The following is a 14,963-nucleotide window of genomic DNA, read 5'->3' on the forward strand; positions in this document are numbered from 1 at the left end:
TTTTCCCAAAGAGAATGCTTAATCTTTATTCTATTAGATAATAGGTAGGTATATGAAAGATAATTTTAAATAAATCATATTATTATTTTAGTCCATTAAGGGAAAATGAATAGAGAGTTTTTTACTCATAAATCTCAAGAAAAAGGAACATACTATGTGGGAGACTCATGGAGAAAGTGGAAAAGCCAACTAGATGTAGAATAGACAGAAACCATAGGCAAGAGCCTTTCTTGTAGCTTCTGTGAGAAAGACTAGCAAAGGGTAGGGAAGCAGGTGACATGTTCACTATGATGTCAACATGCTCTAGGGTTTGGAAGTTGCTCTTCTCTGGGAGCTAACCGTGAGATGGAAACATCAGGCTGAAAACATCCCAGAAAACGATAGTCCTACAAAAACCGGGGCGGGCGGGGGGGGGGGGGGATTTGTTGCTGGACTGGCTGCCTTACCCTCTATAGGAGGTAGCTGAGGCCAGCCAGGACGGTTTCTAAATAATCAACAAGGCAACAAGATAACAAGCATCATACTAAAAAGAAAGAATCCAATTTAGCTGTATGGTAAAGTCACCATGTCCAGGAGACTTTAACATTTAGAGCATGAAACTAGAAGCTGAAAAGCAAAACATCCCAGCTAAAATCTCATGATATGGGAGGCCTGGTGTCCTCCAGCCTGTCATTCCAGTGCTGGGGAAACTGAGGCAAAAAGGTTCAAGGCCACCATGGACTAGAAGTAAGAGCCTGTCTCAAAATTCTAAAAAGGAAAAAATTATCATATTTCTAAAACTCCATTTACATACACACACTAAATTAAAACAATAGAAATTATAATTCAATTGTTTCCTCTAATAAAACATTGGAAAACTGCTTTTTCTAGTTTAAAAAAAAATAGCATCATAAAAACACAGGCATGCTGGTATATGCCTGAAATCCCAAAGTAAAGGGGGCTGAAGTAATAATTTCATAAATTTGAGTCCATCCTGGGCTGTATAGTGGTTCTAAGCAAGTCTAAGCTAATAGTGAAACCATGTCCTGAAAACTTCCAAGTGCTAGAGATGTAACTCCATGTTAAAACAGTTGGCTTGGAAGGCACAGGGCCCTGGGTTCAATCACCAGTACTGCAAAAATACAAATAAAATGTACCACAGTCATGAGACCTCCAGAAGTCATAAATGTGGCTTCTATGAAATAGGAACTCTAATAGGCATGACTATGCAAAAACAATACAATGTATTGTTTAATACTGGCACACATAAGTTTATCTCATACAAACATGCAAATATGCTGACTTGTGTAGGCATGCAGACACACAAACATACATGCATACATACATACATACATACACACACACATACACACACACATTTCACTACTGGTGATGAAGGTATGAACCAGTGTGAGGTAGGCCTATCCTCTTTACTATACACAATCATGGGGCAGCATTATGATGGGAAACAATGCTCTGTATGTTTAGCAAAAGACTCACGATGTTTAATCATGAAGACATGATCAGTGTTTGAGAAGATACACATATTTGCTCAAATTTCAGTGTTACACAATGTTCTCATATAACCTGTGTGAACCTTACAAGAATACCACAAGGGACTACATCTTCTGGGGCTTCTTAAATATGCACAATCCTTATTTATTACCTAAAAATAAATTGAGTTTTAAAATGCTTTTAAAGAGTAATTTAAGTGTCTTTGGTCATTTTCCAATACATTCAAAGATTTATTTTCACTATTTTTTCCAGTTTAAATAATTGTTATTTTTAGGGGGAAAATGGCTTAAATTATTGGTGCCTCTATTACCTCAAACCTAGCATCTTTTTTATTTTATTTTTGCATGTATTTAGTGTGTGTGTGTGTGTGTGTGTGTGTGTGTGTCTGCCTGCATGTGTGCGTGCAAGAGGGTGTTTGTGTATGTGTATGATTATACAAATGTGGAAACCAGAAGACAACACTCAAGAGTTGGTTCTCTCATTCTAGCATGTAAGTTGTTAAGCTTGGTGGTAAGCACCTTTGCCCACTGAGCCATCTTGCCATGCCCCAATCTTGTTTCCTTGATGGGCAGTCCTAGAACATCTAACATATGAAATGACATAGTAAGCAGTGTTCAAATGTAAGCATGTTCAGTGTAGCATCTGCTACAACATAAGCAGTGGATAAATGTGATAAAAGTTGCTGTTTAACAATATTGATATATTTTATTTGTTTGCTTCTAAAAGGAAGTATAAAAGTTCCCAGCCATTTCCTTTTTAGTCTCGGGTGTATTTTAATGGCATTGACAACACCATAAAAGTCTCAGAAAACCAAAAGGAATAACAAAACCAAAAGCCAGCTTTTTGTGACTCTTGTAAAAACACCTCTCACTCTCTCTCTCTCTTTCTCTTTCTCTCTCTTTCCCTCTCCCTCTTTCTGTCCCTCTCCTACTCTCTCTCTCTTTCTCTCTCCCTCTCTCTTTCTCTGTCACACACACACACACACAATTCTTTTACAATGCAATTTAGTTTGATCTTGAGAGAACTATCAGTTTGAGCCACGATTTGAAGAAATCTTAACTAGATCCATACAGATTCTCCATAATCCATCTAGAAGAGAGCAGCCCCACCCTTCATCAACACTACGAGCAATGACAGCTGAATGCCAAGAAGCAGCTAAGTGATGTGCAAGAAACTGTTTAATTACGAGAGTAAAATGTCTTATGATTTTCTAGTGCTGTCAAGAGACACCATGACCACGGCAACTCTTATGAGGAAACATTTAATTGGGGCTGGTTTACAGTTCAAAGGTTTAGCCCATCATCATCATGGAAGGAAGCAGGGCAGGGCACAGGCAGATGTGGTATTGGAGAAGGAACTGAAAGCTCTATATCTGGATCACCAGGCAGCAGGAAATGAGTGAACCATTAGACCTGGTTTGTGATTCTGAAATCTCTAAGCCCACCCATAGTGATGTACTTCCTCCAACAAAGCCACACCTACTCCTCCAAGGCCACACCTCCTAAGAGTGCCATTTTTATTCAAACCATCCCAGAAAATGCCTCTGAAATAATTCTAGCCAGTTCATAGTTTAAATGTTTCATCATGACATTCCTACCCTCGTGCTCATTAGTTAACATCCCATTCATTAATGGTTATAGTAACTGTTTTGAATGGATGTATATAAAAATTATCAAAGACCTAATCCTATGGAAATCACAAGTAAGGGAAAGCTTAAAGTTCAGATCTCCGGCAACTCTGCATTCAACAGTGACAAACTGCAGCAGCAGGCTGGGGGGAACTGAAGCAGCAGTGGCACCTCGGGTGTCCCACACAGGCCTCAGGACGAGGAGTGTAGTCTTTACATGTTGTGTTTTCTTTGCACCACTCCCACTTTCTTTTCTTCTCTCCTTCCTTCCATCTTTCTTTATTTCCTTCTTTCTCTCTTTCTTTCCTTCTTTCTTTATTTCTTCCATTCCTTTCATTTCTTCCTTAGTTTCCTTCCTTTCTTCTCTTTTCCTTCCTCCCTTTCCATCCTTCCTTTCTTCCTTCCCTCTTTCCCTTCCCTCTTTCTGTCTTTCTTTCTCTCTTCCTTCCTTCCTTTCTTTCTTCCTTCCTTCCCCTCTTTCTTCCTTTTTTCCTTTCTTCCTTTCTTTCTTGCTACCTTCCTTTCTTTCTTTCTTCCTTCCTTTCTTTCTTTCTTCATCCCCTCTTTTTCCTTTCTTTCCTTTTCCTTTCTACTTTCTTCCCCTCCTCTCCACTTTCTTTTTTGAGACAGGCTGGCCTGGAATGTACTCTGTAGTCCAGGATGACTTTTGCACTTATCATCCTCCTGCCTCCTGGGTGCTGGGATTACAAATGTGAGTCACCACGCCCACCTATAACTGTTGACCGCTTTTCCATGGGCAAAGAAAGCTGGGATTCCTTAGCCCTTGACAGCAGCTGGCTGAGCAGCAGGCTCGAACACTAAGATTCCTTAGCCCTCCATGACAGCTGCTAATGTTCAACCAGCTCCTGGACCAGAGGAGTCTAAAACCCTTGACAAAAGGGCCAACCAGCTCCATGTTACTTTTCTAGTAACTTGGGCTCTTTACAGCCTTTCGTCCTTCTTCTTCCTCATCTGCCCATCCTCCCCATTTCCATGACCCTTCTTATTTTCACTCTGGCCACTCTTTTGAACTGTGCCTCCTATCAAGCAGTTAAACGGTTTTCATGTTTGCAGCAGCTCAGCCTCCTGCATTCTCCGTTGCTCCTGCCTTTGCCGCTCTGCTGTGCCCATCATCACTGCCTGGGTTTTTCAACTCTTGCTTCTTTCTTTACCAGCTCAGTCTATTCTATTAACAAGATACAAGAAAATCTAGTTGACAGGAGGCTCCTCATAGGAGCAGGGTAAGGGGGATGGGATAAGGGGTTTGCAGAGGGGAAACTGGGAAAGTGGATAACATTTGAAATGTAAATAAATAAAATATCCAATTTTTTAAAAGGAAAAAAACAATAATAGTGATTATTAATATGTATATTAAAATATGGTTACACCACTTTCCTTCACTCTCTTCCTTTCTCCAACATCTCTATGATCTTCTCCCATTCCCTCCCAAACTCCTGGCCTCCTCTTCCTTAACTGTTATTGTTACATGTATGTGTATTTACTTCTTATAGAAGTCAATATGCCATTTTTTATATACATTAAAAAACAGTATGTCTCCTTTATTAAATTTCTTTCTGATATGAAAATATTAGGCAACTGGGGAGTGGGCATGGGACTGCTCCGTTTCCCTTCCACCAACCTTTGTAATCCCTTTCAGCCTCCTCTAAATTCTTCATTTCCTCAGCCGAAGCACAAAGTGCCACAATCATTTATTTTTTGATAACAGGTCACAGAAAGCAAAGAATAGAGGACCCTATTCCCTTTCTATCTGGCAAACAGGAAGTGCATAAAATAATGAAGTTTTTATCAAGAGCCTCCCAATGCAATAACAACACAACATTCAAGCATTGAGGTGGCACCTGGCAGTCCTTCATGTTTGCTTAAGTGAAGACTCTTGAGTATAGAGAAAGGATTATCTAAAAGATAATCTTAAGTATTATGATAAAAGAGAAAAAAATACAAAGACAGCTCTGAGTCTCAAGCTCTGGCACAAGGGAAAAGTTCTTCTTTCCAGCCAGCATCCTAAATATGCCAGATGTATTTTCCGGTTAATGATAATGGGTGTCCTTACCCCTGGCTCTTTAATCAGTAACAAAATCAAGTCAATTAGCTTTGTGTGTAGCTGCCAATCAGGAGACCCTGAACTCAATAATCACCACTCTGAGAATATCTCAAAGCCTTTCAACACCCCTTATTTGGCTGGGTCAGGCAGTTGAAGATTCTAGTCGAATTATAGACAATATTCTGGAAGTAACCGTGAGTGACCAGTTATTTATTACACATGAGGACTCTGAATTGTAAATCATTTCAGATGATCAGTAACGTCTATGATCAGGAAATATCCTCTGGCCAAATGCACTATGGATCACAATATCACACAGACCTGGCTGACAGACTTCCTGTCCAAAAATATGATTAATCCTAAAATTATAATAAATAATTCTACTATTCAGTTGACATATAGGATTATCAAAGCCAGCATTTAGGTTGTAGCAGGATATGATTCTGTGATCATTAAAAAAACTGTCCAATCTTGGCAGTTTGGTACTATGTGCATGTGGAGTGTGTGTGTGTGTGTGTGTGTGTGTGTGTGTGTGTGTGTGTGTGTGAAGAAAAGTATGATGCTTTGGATAAGAATGGCCCCCATAGACTCATACATTTGACTGATTTGACTGCTTGGTCATCAGGAGTGACATTACTTGAATAGGAGATGTGGCCTTGGCGGAGGCGTGGCCTTGTTAGGGGAAGTATGCCGCTGGGGTTGGGCCTTAAGGTTCCAAAAGCTTAAGCTAAGCCCTGTGTCTTGCAAGGCCTTCCTGCTACCTGCAGATCTTAATATAGAACTCCCAGCTCCTTCTCCAGTACCACGTTTGCCTACATGCCACCATGCTAATAACAAACCCCCAAACTGTAAGCCTGTCCCAGTTAAATGTCTTCTTTTATAAGAGTTTTCATGGTCATGGTGTCTCCTCACAGCAATAGAACACTGACTGACTAAGAAAGAGGGTAGAATACGAACTCAGGTGTCTTCTTTATAACACAGTCCACCTCCTTTTTAAATAGAGACTCTCATGGACCTAGAGCTCACCAATTAGGCCAGAGAATCCAGGGATCCTCCTCTTTTCCTGCCCAGTGCTGGAATTACAAATACATGCCACCATGAGAACCATTTTAAATGAGTTCCGGGGATAATATTTACATCCCTCTATTTACAAAGCAAGTACTGTATCCACTAAGGCACCCCCTTCCTAAGTTAACAGATTTTTAACTTTCCATATACAGTGCTTTCTGTATGTGTTAAAAAATCATTTGTTAGAGGGAGATTTCTTTATGTCCATCTCTAATGATGCATACCCATGTATACCCATCTCTTAATGATGTAGACCCCAAACCCTTAAAGTCTTGACTGACAATGGCCATATTTTCTTACCCAGAGTCAGTGTTGTGGTTTTCTGGCTGTGGGTGATGTCTTGATCTCTGAGCTTGCACTTCTGCTCTTTACTGAGCAACAAGGAACAGCCTCATCTGTCAAAGAGCCCCATGTGCCTTCTCCCTGACATCCCTAGGATCACAGAGAATCCATTCACTGTGGCTTCTGGAGAGCCAGCTTCTATAACAAACCACACAAGGAAAGCTGAAGTTTACCACTGGACCATCCTAACCCTGTGACTATGGCCTGGGAAATCTGAGCAGGGAACAGTGAAGTGGGTGTCTCATGATTCCCTTTAGACATGTGCAATTAGACTCCTTGAAATCATTGTCCCAAATGGGACATTGGGCACTAATCTTAGTATAAAGTAATAGATGTGTTTCTTACATTTTGGCAACTAAAAATAAAAACCTAAGTAAATTCTAAAAAAGCAAAGTACAAGGTATTTTCACCCAATACAGGGATATGGGGAGCACCAGACATTGTACTGTCTCATATTTGTCATCTTAGTCACCTTTCAATTGCTGTAATAAATCATCATAACCAAGGCAACTTATAGAGGAATTTATTGAGACTTACAGTTCCAGAAGGTGAATCCTGACAATCATGGTGGGGATAATGGCAGACAGGAACAGTACTGGCAGTAGCTGAGAGCTTACATCCTGAGACACAGTCATGAGGCAGTGAGCCAACAACACTGAGAATGGCATGCGCTTTTGAAATTTCAAAGCCTGTCCCCAGTGACACATCTCTCCAACAAAGCCACACCCCCAATCCTTCCTAAACAGTTCCACCAATTGGGCATCAAGAATTGAAATACATGAGCCTTTGGGGGGCATTCTCATTCAAACCACATTTTTGGGACTAGAAAAGTTACAATAAGAGAATCTGAGAGCAGAGATGATCACCAACAGCGGATAGGTAGGAGAGGTTGAGGAAGACATTGGTCAAAGGTCATGGTGTTATATTTATATAATAATAAACTCAGTGTCTATCCTATAACACTGTGACTATAGTTTATAGCAATGTGTCATATTACAGAGTTTTGTGTTCTCGCTGCAAAATAAGTAGATATGGTAAAGCATATGAGTTAACTTGATTTAGTCATTGAACAATATATAGACTTTTCCAAATATCATCCTACATACCAAAATATAGATAAAATTTGTCAATTATAAAGTTAAAATAGCTATGTTAACATGCTTTAACTATAATGTTTGTTCAATATGCCTGGCCAGACCTTTTCTTACTTGTCTTTATTTCCTCTAGAACTCGCTGATTCCAAGGCAAAGACCAGAACCCAAGTTTCCAAACCGTTCAATGCTAAGAGAACACATTGGCTCTGTAACCTTATTTTAGAAATCTTCCTGGAGACTGCTTGATAGCCTTTATGCCATGTGCTGTCTAAGGTGAACCCATTTACTCGAGCTGAGACTAGAGCCATTTCCTTTCAATGTCTTTCAGAGAAACAGTGTGGAATTAGAGGTTCCCGTGTGGAGTACAGTAAGGTCTTTCAGGGTGATTTTTCTCAAGTAAAAGAAATAAACCAAAGTTTGTGGTAACGCCGTTCTAAAAGAACCAAACTAAACCACCAGACATACCTTCCCCTAGCAAGAAGTTGTGTTAGTTGAGCTCAAATATTTGCTTAAGTGGACTTGAAAAGGAATTTGAGACTGCTTTGGATGAGTTAGCACCCTGGGCTAAAGAGCACCTCTGTGAAGCTCAGGAGGTGAAAGGGCAGAGGTGTTCTGACTTGGTACTGCATTAGAGTTGTGTGTATATTACATAAGCAAATAATAAAAAATAGAAAAAGTAGGTCTTAAACTATCCCAGCACGGAGTTTGTTGAGTCCTACCCCTTATTATATAATGTTGGCAGCAACTGGGATATTTGGCTTTTCCAACTAATTCTGCAAACATACATGTGCATCCTTACAGTTCAATGAGGAAAACTAAGAGACTGTACTTATACCACAGGATGCAGATAATCACTTGGCTGGGACCAGGGAGGGAAGAGGGCAGAGAGGGACCTGGCAGCAAAACTGAGAATTCTAAAATGAACAACTGCTCCATCACAGAGTGTGGAGAGACCCAGCCCTGCCGCAGCCTCCAGAAGTTCTGAACTTGATCAGAGCTCCACATATGCTCATTATGACAGGAGCACTGACAGCCTAATTAATATCACACGCCACATGTCATGAAGCACCTTAGAGTTGGTGATATCACTTGCTGAGCCCACAAAAAACGAGAACTGTATTCAAGGTGAATAAATACAGTTCTCTCTGAGGTTTTCCATCTCAACCTGACAAGGAGTTTTTTAAATCATATTTTGTTATTTATTACCATAGTTCCTTGTACCCCAGGATCCTAACTAAGCAAATGAAAACTTCCATAGGTTTGGAAAGATGCATGACCAAGGCTTAGTTAATTTAAGCTCAGTAAGACTTTTTAGAGTCCCATTAGAGAAGCTGTTCTCTAATCTCTGCCCCTCCCCCCAATTTCCAGAACTGGCATTCAAAGTTTCAGATCCTAAAAGGGGAAAGAGGTCCACCCAGAGGATCTAACAAAAATGTCTCCAAATGCCGAGATGATGTATCCGCCTCTAACTCTGGGTGACTGGGTATAGCCAGGTGACCTGCTTGGGATTCCCTTATCCCTCCCTGGACAATTTTAGATTCTAGGGATAAATACACTTCCCCCATAGAAATTCAAACTGAAAAGCTCAGGAATTAGAGTCTAGATCTCTCACTAAGGAAGCCTCAGAGACCAGGAGCCAAGGAGGATGGGTGGGACTTGGTGTGTTTAGCAGAGCAGAGAGGAAATGGGTATCATTTGTCACCCAGAGGCTAATTGTAAGAGTAGTTTATCTCTTTTTATATTTTCCCAGGGTATAGGAAGAGAGGACCAGAATCCTGAAAGCCTTGGCTCCACTATTCATCAGAAGCAAGTATATCTAAAAAGCAAGAGGATCAGAGTATCATGAACTCAAGAATACAATTCCCTCCCCATATGAGCTATGTAGGACATGGTGACAGATAAGAGGACTTCTTACATAGTCACTTTGTGCTTCCAAATCACAAAATAAGATGTATATGGTGTCCCAAGACTTAGGTTCAGAACTCTATAGTATTTTCTCCACTGCGTTCTATCGCTTAGTGTGCTTCATGGCAGCCCAACTGATTTCAGTATCCACAGGGTCGATCTCCAAAGATAATATAAATTATATAAGAGGTGAGAAGGTTTTAAGACTGGTTATATTTGAAAACAAAGGTTTATACTTGAGATTGGACTAGATTGAATTTTAAACAACTTCCAATGACAAAATAATTATGAATTAATTTTGGACAAATACTATTTTAGAGTAGGGGGAAAATCAGACAAAATGGCATAGAGAACATTTACTAGCACACATTGTAATTTTCTTTACATCGCTTTTATTGGATTTCTGTTGTTGTTGTTCTATTATAACAAACTTTCTCAAACAGTCTATGTTATATTTTAAAAAGTTTGTTCTCCTTATAGTTTGGAGGTCCAAAGCATGGTGCCAACTCTTCTAAGGACCTCACTATAGATGAATCACAGAAGTGATGCACAGAAGAGAGGAGAGGTCATATGTCCAGGCAGGGAAGCATCAAGCCATTCAGTAATTGTGCTTGGTGTTGATAACCTGCTTTTGTATGAACTACTTCAAAATCTCTCAAGTACTCTCTTATTCCCATTCAAGAGAGTGTTCCATCCATGCCCCAGGAGCTCCCACTAAACCACCAAATGTCAGCATCTCCTCCCAATATGGCCACTCTAGGGCCTAGAACTCCAAGTACTGACTCCTTGGGCAAAGAGCCATCTAAGCCATTGTACCCTCTTTCTCAAAGAAACTATTCTGTAAGCTACATAAAACTGTTCTAGGAAGACTGTGAGTTATTAGAAAAAGTAATGGTTTTAGGTCATTGTGCCAAAACTGAGGTTTTGCAACTATTTTGCTCTTGTCATAAATTTTAGACAAAGCTTGGTATGTGACCCCTTCATTTTCCATAAAATTTTATAATTTTCCTCGATATGAAAATCTTGGAAAAAATAAAGTGTCCTGTGGTCCTCAAACACATCCTGCTCAGTTTTGAACAGATTAAGGGATAACTGTTTGGAATCCTCAGTACCTATTCATTATTTCCTTAAAGCTGAGCAATATGTTAGAGTAGAAATTTTATAAGTATCATCAAGAATAATGCATTTTTTTCATTTTATATTCCAGATGTTGCCCCCTCCATGTCCCCCATTCCCCCTCCACGTCCCCCATCCTGGTCCCCCTTCTCTGAACTTTTCATCCCATTCTCCCTCCCCTTTGCCTCTGAGAGGGCACCGCCTTTCCCTCTTCAGGAATCCCTCTTCCTTGGGGCATCAAGACTCTACAAAATTAGATGCATCTTCTCCCACTGAGGCCAAACTGGTTCATATGTACTGGGGGCCTCAGATCAGTCAGTGTATGCTTTTTGGTTGGTGACTTAGTCTTTAGGAGCTCCCATGGTTCTGGGTCAGTTGATACTGTTGGTCTTCCTGTGGGATCGCCATCCTCTTCAGCTTCTTCAATCCTTCTCCTAACTCTTCTATAAGGGTCCCTGACCTCGGTTCAATGGTTGGCTATAAGTACCTGCATCTGTCTCAGTCAGGTACTGGTAGAGCCTCTCAAAGGACAGCCATGCTAGACAACATAGAATCAGTAATAGTGTCAGGGTTTGTCCCTACCCATAGGATGGATCCCAAGTTGGGCCGGTCACTGGACAGGCTTTTCTTCAGTCTCTGCTCCATTTTTGTCCCTGCATTTCTTTTAAACAGGAAATCTCCAGTCAGTATGTCTTTTTTTTTAGGTACCTATTGTGGTAAAGTAACTGCTTAATGGTTTTAGAAACACCTTCAGTTATTATTATTTTGTTCTATCTCAAGGAGATAGAGCTTATTCGTATAAAATAAAACATGGGATTAGGTATTAATAAAGAATGTTTGGAACTAAGATCACTGGTGCATTAATTCAGGCCTCGATGGAAGTCCAGAGAATATCTGCTGAGGGCTGCAGACTTTGTTCTGGAGGTCCCAGAACAAAATAATTCAACCAGGGCCTGTGAATAGTGGTCAAAATGGAAGTAGTTTGTTACAAAAGAAAACACTCTTGAATGGAGAAGCAGGATAGAGATCCGGGGAAAGTCCTGGCTTCAAAGGTCCTGGTCCACAGGATTCATGGCCCTCTCTGGGTCACTTACACAGCACCTGCCTTCACTCACATGTGTGTGTTATGAGCTTTTGTTACATGACACTTGTCCCTTCCTTGTAAGCTTGCTGAGGATGGGTTTCCCATTGTAATGTACATTACAGTGGTGAATGTTCATGTGCTATTTGTGCTCACTGAGAAACTGGCTATGGAAGCAGGATTGTTGCCCTAGTCCTATTTCAGACCTAATACTTAGTTCAAAGAGCCGTTCAAGCCCCCCTTGTCCAGAGATGGGCAACCTCCCGTAAGTCTCTAATAGGAAGAATAAAACAGACCAAGAGTCAAAACACCATGTCCCTGAAAAACAGCTGGAAGGTGAACAATTTCCAAAAGATGTTACCATTGTTTATCTCCTGTTATAAAAGTGTCTGCAGCGGGAAAGGGATGCTGAGAGTTCAGCCATGGGTGGTTCAGCCATGGAGGAAGCTCACTGAGGACTATATCAGACTGCTTCCACTTCCCCAGAAGATTTTTTTTCTGGGTGCAAACCCAGGAATTTACAGTGTAACCTTTAGTCAGTGCTGTCTGCTCTTTTACCTGGAAGCTCCATCTGTGGGGACACTGATCTGTTTGGGACTCTCAATGAGGAACTACACTTAGACTACACCTTAATGGGGCTGCCTCAGACAGCTTCTGCTGATGTTTGTAAGCTCCCGATTTGAAGGTATAGTTTATTTGCTTGCTTGTTTTGGCTTGGCCCCTCACCTGAAGAGACATTCTATCTTGTCTTAGACTCTCTCCAGCTACAGTCACAAGGAGGCCTCTTTAGTCCATTTCTGCTGGATATTTTGAGCATACAATTTGATGGTGCTTAATAAATGCATTCATTCAAAAACAAAAAACCAAAAGATTATTCTGCAGATACAGCATACCCATCTTTTTACCAACAGGCTTCTCTTATGTGTTAAACTTTTTTTGAAAATTACATACATATTTATAATGTATTGTGTCCACACTCATGTTCATACTCTCTTGTATTCCTCCCCCAGGTCCTGCTGATTCCTTTCTTCACTCAGACAAGGCCTGATCTTATTCCCATGTCTAGTGTCATGGTGTGTGGCATCTGTCTGCCTGTGCACCTGTGTATATATGAGGATGTTCTTGTGAAGACAGCAACAGTTTATGTATCCTCTAGCTCTTACATCTTTTAGCTACCTCTCTCATAGTTTTGTTTAGATTTGGGGGGTGGATGATCTAATATTTTGTTTAGAGCTGAGATCCCAATAGTTGATCATTCCCAGATCTTGGACCAGTTAGTGTCTCTGCATTTTCCATCAGTCTCTGCAACAGAAGTTTCTCTGATCCAGGCTGAGATAAGTCTATGGGTCTAATTAGATGTGTTTAGGGTGAAATTTGGCTATGTGTCCACTCTGCAACACATCAGTAATACAGTCTCTCCTAGAGCCTGTGACTGCTACATTCATAATCTTTTGAGCAAATTTATATGCCACATACATATTCTCTCCCAATGAGCAAGCATCAAATACAACTGGAGAGCAGTTTGTTAACCACAAAATATTCTTGACAGTATTGTAACAGTGGGCACATCTTGCCTGGCATGTTGGTAGTATAGTCTACAGGGTACATAGGTAGGAAAGACTATTGGTATCTTTACTCCCCCTGTACCCAGAATAACCCCTTCCTGCACTATGAGAGCCAGCTATCAGGGAGGAAGCTACCAGACCAGTCCCAGGTTAGTTTCTGTTTCTTGTATCCAGAATAAATGATATCCTCAGCAATAGTCCTACCGTCTTGTTTTGGTGGATGATCAAGAGCAATGGTAATTGCCTGCTCATTGACCTTGATGCCCCCCTCCCCCTGGTCTATTCTCTTGTCATACCTCTGTTCCTGTAGTGTGAGGTGGGTCATTCAGTTATCTGAATCTAATTTCTTGTGTCAATTCAATACTCACTCATTGTGTATAACACACAGCACATAATCCTGATGGTGAGAGAATACAACCACCTTGAATTTCGTCTCTCCTTGTCTTTGTAAAGTTACACCCACAAGCTCCAAGTGTCTACAAAATAATCAATGGCAATCAGTCAGGCTTAACACAAAAACAGTCTTGCTTTGAGATAGGACTTGCATCCATTTCCCCAGCCCTAACAAAGGAGCTATTTGCAATTGATACCTACTGGGACAGGCAAGACCAGTTTTCTCCAATGGAGTGATGCTGGGCATATAAACCACATTCTAGAAGATCACCAACAAAGAACCAGGCTCTTTGGGGGTCAGCTTTTTTGGTTTGCTTGGATGGTTTTGATTTTAGTTTTGTATGGGTTTTGTTATTGTTGTTTTGTTTGTTCATTTGTTTGTATAGTTATTGTCTTGTTGAGTCTTCCTTTATTTGTTTGTTTGTTTTACTTTTTTTCTCTTTTGTTTTTGAGAGAGAGTAAAGGAAAGAGAGAAAGAACATGAGGTTGGGTGGAAAGGGAGGTGGAGACAGCCAGGACTACATAGAGATACCCTTTAACAGAGCATTATAACACTCACAGTCTAAATGAGAATTAAGATTTTTCTAGAAGCAAAAGTTAAAGGCTGGAATGTGCTAGAAATCATGGTTTCCTTTCTCTTCCCTTTTCATGTAACTCAGATCACGTAGATGCATCTACTCTTAATTCTATTATGACTACTGTAGGAAAAGCAGTGCTGATTTGTTCTAACCATAAACACTGTCAGAAACCATCACTACAAAGATTGTGGTCAAACTAGAAATAAGCTAAAGCACTTTGAAAAGTAGGGATGGTTGTGATAAAGACAAGAGGTTTGTTTCTCATTACTGTTTTTACTGCAGGTCACTACAGAGTCAACCACCATGTTTCTGGTACCTTTTCCAACTTCCCCAAGCTTGCAAGATTGTCAGAAAGTTTGAGAAGCAATCAAAATCCATAGATCCAGAATACTGCTCTATTCCTCTGATCATACTTCCTAAAACACACTCACTCAGATTCACTTGTCTGTGGGGTGCTTGATCAAACAGGCTTCATTTGAGGGATAATTACAGGGATGGAAAGAGCATTCTTAGAAGGTCTGGGTGGGGAATGAAACGTTGAATATCAGATGTGATTTTCTCTTAAAGAGTCCCTAACTTTGCTGGGCAGTGGTGGCACATGCCTTTAATCCCAGTACTCAGGAGGCAGAAGCAGGTGG

The sequence above is a fragment of the Mus caroli genome, unplaced genomic scaffold, assembly GCF_978045245.1.
Source record: "Mus caroli unplaced genomic scaffold, Mus_caroli_1 scaffold_11, whole genome shotgun sequence".
Classification (NCBI taxonomy): Eukaryota; Metazoa; Chordata; class Mammalia; order Rodentia; family Muridae; genus Mus; species Mus caroli.